At 30.6% G+C, this 6,021-nt stretch overlaps 1 long non-coding RNA gene across 1 annotated transcript; it reads right to left on the bottom strand.

The window, feature by feature from the left end:
* Positions 1-1,932: 1,932 nt before the first annotated feature.
* LOC110702901 lies at positions 1,933-4,893 on the bottom strand. Its single transcript, XR_002507612.1, has 3 exons — positions 4,468-4,893; positions 2,549-3,903; positions 1,933-2,453 (listed from the first exon to the last, which is right to left on the bottom strand). It is a non-coding gene; the product is annotated as an uncharacterized LOC110702901 (long non-coding RNA).
* Positions 4,894-6,021: the final 1,128 nt, after the last annotated feature.

Below are 6,021 nucleotides of genomic sequence, written 5' to 3' on the forward strand. Positions count from 1 at the left end.
CTTATAAACTTGTATTTTCTCAAGTATGATACAGGAAAATTGTCAAGTATTTGTAGAGAAAAAAAAAAGATAATTTGTATTTACCTCCGTTTTTTTAGTTGACATGTATTCCTTTTAAGAAAGTTTATTTTTAGTTGACAAGTATTCCTTTTAAGAAAGTTTATTTTTAGCTGACATGTATGTACTAGTGTACCTAGGGCTGGCCATTTCGGATTCCCAATCTGACCTATCTGATTCAAAATTTCGAATATTCAAAAATTTCGGATCAGCTAAAGGCCAATCCGAATCTGATCCGAAAAAACCCGGATATCCGAAATTTCGGATCGGATCACCGGATATCCGATCCAAAATTCTTTGCTAAAGTATATGTTTTTAAAATCTGGATGAAATGTCAAATGCGATTTATTTCACCCATTTTGGTTCAATCATTCTATCAAAGTAGGAGTAGGTGAGATAGAATTGACCAAGACATATAATTAAAAAAAAATTAAAATAAAGTTCAATCTTTATTTGCACTGCCCCCATCAGTCCATCACGAGAATCCCTCAATTTTTATCTCTCATTTCTCTTATCATCTTTCTATCTCCTTATTGAAAGAATGGAAGAGATTTAGTTTCTTTTATAGAGAAATATTATAAATAAATAAATAAATAAAATAAAAAACCAAGAATGAACTCGGATTTATATCACACGAATGGTGGGTGGCTCCGGAGCGCCGGTGATGACTAATGATGTAGAGGAGGTGTCGAGGCCGGTGGTTCGTCTAGTTTCGGTGAGAGTGAAAAGGTTGGAGTTGGGAATCATGGGTGAAGGTTACTTTGTGGGTATCGTGGGTCGACTACCTGGCGGAGTGTGTTAGCTGCACAAGTGAATATTCTTAGTGGGCTTCTTTTAGTTTTAAGTGTTTCATGGTTCAACAAAATTAGTAAGACCATCCGTATTTTTTTTATAAAAAAAATTATAAAACCGGATCGGATTGAATATCAGAAATTTTCAAATTCATGATCCGAATCCGATTCGAAAATTTTTGGATATCCGATCTGAAATATCCGAAATTAAAAAGTCAGATCGAATATCCAATTTTTTGGATCGGATCAATCGGATCGGATTTTTTGCCCACCTTTAAGTGTACCCCACTTAATTACTTTATCATTATTTATCATTTTCTCTCCTTCCCTTAATATGTGTGCCTAAATTGAACGCGTCAACTAAATATAAAATGAGGAAAAGTATGCCAACACCAATAGTGGAAATAGATTTGAACTCGGGACCAAAAACATCTTGAAGTTTTTATGTACACCATTAGTAACAAGATTAAAGTTTTTTCACCACGCCGTCCTTTTGACAAAATATATAAATAATAATATAGGTCAATAAGGGTTTAAATCAAAGAGCAGTGATGTACACACAACTATTAGTATCACTTATTACACACAATTAAACAGTGGAAAGTTAAAATCAATATAATATCGTGCGTTTAGAACTTATTTCCTTATTCGATGATTGGGTTACCACGAAATTTTAAATTTTTGAAATTACATTTTGACATAAATATAAGTTATAATTAAGATAACATTGTTAAGACTTTCCTTACCATTTAAGCTAGATAGCATCATCATTATTTTGTAAATTAATAAATAGATTCACATATAAATTAAACATTATATTACTAAATAAACCTTCAAACTCATCAAAAATTGCAAATTAAATATTTATTAAATAATATATTATTTATTCATTTATTGCGGTTTCTTGGTTTTTCATGTGTTAATCAAAGTTTTCATGATCGGGGATCCTACTTTGGATCGATAAGAGGGGGTAGGATCGAATCGGTAGGATCGGATCGTAGAATCATAAGATCCTACAAATTTGAGGAAATAAGCAACCAAATTGGTTAACTGTGCCTAGTACATGTTTCTTAAGTAAAAATAATTGTTTAAAAAAACACTTTTGCTCATATATGATCGTTGTTACAACCAGAGGAGCTACAAGTTAAGCTCAAAATTCGAGTAGCAAATTTTTTAAATTCTGGGCATTCATCTCCATATGAATCCCACCAATTAGCTGTACAAGTATATATAACAACCAGAATGCAAAATATAAAACTCAGTAGTAAATCATTAACATTAAGAACTAGAAAAGGAAAAAAAAAAAAAAAAAAGTTGATGAATGAACCTGGTGACTTTTTATCTTTGGTCATCACAGTAGTAGGCAATCCAAATAAACCTCGTGCATTATGAAAGGAATCAAGTTACAAATCAATCATTACTCGTTCATTGGGGTCATGGACCATTCTTTGTAAACAAATATACAAGCCAATTTTGATGTCTGCATTGGGTTTGAAGTTTGGTTTGAAATGAATTTGTGGGTTCAGATAGTAACCAGCAGCATGCAGTAGCCTATGGAGTTGAGCCTCCCATCGCTCAACGACAATATCCAACTCAGGTGTATAACTAAAAAAAAAATATAACATGTAAACAAATACTACAATATTGAAATTATAAGTAAAATAAAAAGAAGAAAACAAAACTAAATCAAAATTACTTACTTTCTCTACACATTGTTTAAATTTTCCTTGATTTGAATTTTGGCTTGCTCCATTGCTTCATAGATGAATCCCATGGCTGGTTCATCTTTCAAGCATGTTATTACACCATGCCAAAACCCACGAGTATCCAAAACTATACGTTGAACCTTCTTTCCTTCCACAGATTTAGCAAACCTACTTGTTCTCCACTTAGAAGACGTGAACATTGCTATCAATGGTCCTTTTTGCTCATTTAGACATCTTAATGTCAAGTAAGATGTTGCAAATCGAGTAATATCAGGCCTTATTAACTTTCTTTCTTTTGTGAACTCCTTCAGCCAAGTGTGCACCATTGTTCGAGAATATATGAAAGTGGTTATCCTCCTACCTTTTGAAATTGTTACATTATGTACTCTGATTTTCTTATCTAAATCCTCTAGCATTAAATCAATGCAATGTGCAGCACTAAGGTGTCCAAAAAAATTTAGTCCTTTTTTCCATTAACATTTCTCCGGCATGCATTATCTGTAACAACTTGTACAATATTTTCCTCCCCTACTTTTTCTACCACAGCATCTAGCATTTCAAACACTTTATCTGTAGTTTTAGAGATATCTGATGTGTCAACAGAAGATAAGAAAACAGTACCTTTAGGGCTATTCACCAAAAAATTGCAAATTGATCTTTTTTTTTGTATCACTCCATCCATCTGACATAATAGTGCAACCTGTTTTCTTCCATTCAGATTTAAACTCCTCAAGCATACCCATTACACTAGCTACTTCCTTGTTCAAACACTTCACCCTAATTTCATGATAACTTGGTGGCTTCAATCCAATTCCATATTTAGCAATCTTTTCAACCATCAAAGGAAATTCTGGATTATTTACAGCATTAAGAGAGATGGCACTAGTATAAAAAAAAAAAAACCTTGCTATTTGTTGGCATACTTCTTCCCTTTCTTCTCTTTTATATTTTTGGCTTAGTGTTGTTTGTATTGAACTCCTCTTTGCAGTCACAAAAGTATCCATGAGTCCCTTACCCTTTCGATAAGAAGCTTGTCCTTCATGGTTCACTTCAAGATTGTACTCATCATCATCACCAATATCAGTATATTTTCTTTTCTTCTTTGCTGCTTCTAGTTCATTTTGACGTAAAATAGTTCTAATTTGCTCAACATTAGAGTGAGTGCCAGCTATGTGATGTTTTATCCTGAAGATACCACCAGATCGCACAATACCACAATAATTACACCGCACTTTCTTAGCAGCTTTATCCACCTCGGTTCCATGTTCTCAACCCAGGTCTAATTTATTTCCAGGAGCATTTTTCCTTTTTTTTTTTGTAGAACTTGACATAGTTTAAATTTGGTTTACCTGAAATTAAGCTACTATAGTATCAAAAGGAAATCCAGAATAATCAACATTTTTATGCCATATAATTTTTTATCAAATGAACATTAATCTTATGACTTTAAAAACTCATTGTAATTGCATAAACAAGCAGAGTATAAGTATATATATAAAAAAAAAATAAAAAAATTCACAACTAAGAAGGAAGAATGCCAGAACATAACTTATTAATTCTCTGTTAATTAACACTAAACACAATAATCAACAAGCAAATAACTTTTCAAGAAAAGCAAACTAACAAAGTAACAATAATATGTCACTAAATTAAGAATATTAATTAAAAAAAAAAAAGTCACGAAATTAATATGGAGTATGAAATAATGCAACTTCAGCAACATGTAATTGGGCATTTGAGCTTATCAACATACCCACCAAATTTGCCTCAAAATTAATCGAATATACAAAAATTGAATAAGTAAAGTAAAAGTATTAAACTAAAGTACAGCAAATTACTTCACCAAATCTCATCATTCTCATGAATTTCTATTGAAAAAAATAATCGAGAAGTATTAAAGTAGTATTATTTACCTTGTATATAATTGATAATAGCATGCAATTTGACTACTTGAGCTTCAATTTTGAGCTTTGATTCGAGCAAAGATCTACCAAGAGCTGCGTTTCAGGGAGTGTTAGGGCTTCAAACAGAGAAAGGAGAAACGTTTAATCTTTTGAGGTAATTATTTTGGGCCTTAAAATAAAGATTGTATGTTTTGGGCTCTATTTAAGAGTCTTTACTTAGGATTGTATTGGGATCGCGATCCCACCGATTCCACACTATCCCACTACGATCCTGGCTCATTTGCAACTTTAGCTTCGATCCGAATTGATTTATAATATCCGAACCTACGATTCGGATCGCGATTCTAACAACTATGGTATTACTACTGCAATAATTTTTTATTTTTTTTTTAACTTTTTGTTTGATTTTTTATTCTATTATCTCATGTTTTAATATTAGATAGTTATTTATGTGATGTTTGACTGAATATTGTAATTTTAAAATAAAAATTAATTGTGATCTTATTTGATAATTACTATTTATTTGACAAATTTGTTAATTTCTATTGATTATATTTTCTTATTCAATCTCATTTCTTATGAATAATTACTTTTTTATATCTCATTATTTACTTATTTGATTACATTTATTTCTACAATTGATGTCGTAAAGTACATTTTGAATAATTACTTTCATATTTCTCTCATTATGAAACCAATTTAATCAAAAAATGAAATGGAATCAAAGGCCGCTTTAAGTACTAAATATTAACATAACTTTGGCATTTCAATACTAAGGGTTGTCATTTGTTGGACAGTCAAATTTGAAATATTGAGAGTCAAAATCAAATGATGTTGTACGATTTAAATCAAATGTTGGAGGACTAGAATCAACTACAAGAGAGTTGAAATTAAATCATGTAGGGTTACACACAACTATTATAACGTATTGCAAAAGTACTATATTACAGCTTATAAATCCCTATTCAAAATCGTGTTACTATACAATATTATTTGTGAAATTATATTTGACTCATATATTCCTTATTCATAATCATGTTATTACTATAAGAGTGTTATTTGATGAAATTGTATTTGACTCATATATAACGGATACATAGTTTTAGATACTATAGCTTATCCTTCGTTGCCAGTTTATGTGGAATAAAAAGCTCAAATTAACGCAAGGGGAAAAAAATTACGATGTATATAAGAGTATGGGTGGAGATTTGATGATCACGCAACAAAGTTTTTAGCGTTAGTAATTAAGAAAATACGGGATATTCACCATGTGAACTATTTGCGAAATAAATAAATTATAATTGATTGTACCATCGTTTTGGTCAAATTAAAAGGTTTATGATTATTATTTTTTAAACAGGGTAATTTAGTAATTAATTTCCTAAAAAGGGTACCCACAACTATAATACCCCATATTTTTGAAACGTATTTTCTAATTAATTAATTAATTATTATTTTTTAAAAAGGGTATTTTAGTAATTTATTTTACTATTTGAATTTTTGGAGCCAAAATGATATTTGAATTTTGGCGTCAAAAGTATTTTAAAACCTAATTATTTTTTT

The sequence above is a fragment of the Chenopodium quinoa genome, unplaced genomic scaffold (genome assembly GCF_001683475.1).
Source record: "Chenopodium quinoa cultivar QQ74 unplaced genomic scaffold, ASM168347v1, whole genome shotgun sequence".
Taxonomy (NCBI): domain Eukaryota; kingdom Viridiplantae; phylum Streptophyta; class Magnoliopsida; order Caryophyllales; family Amaranthaceae; genus Chenopodium; species Chenopodium quinoa.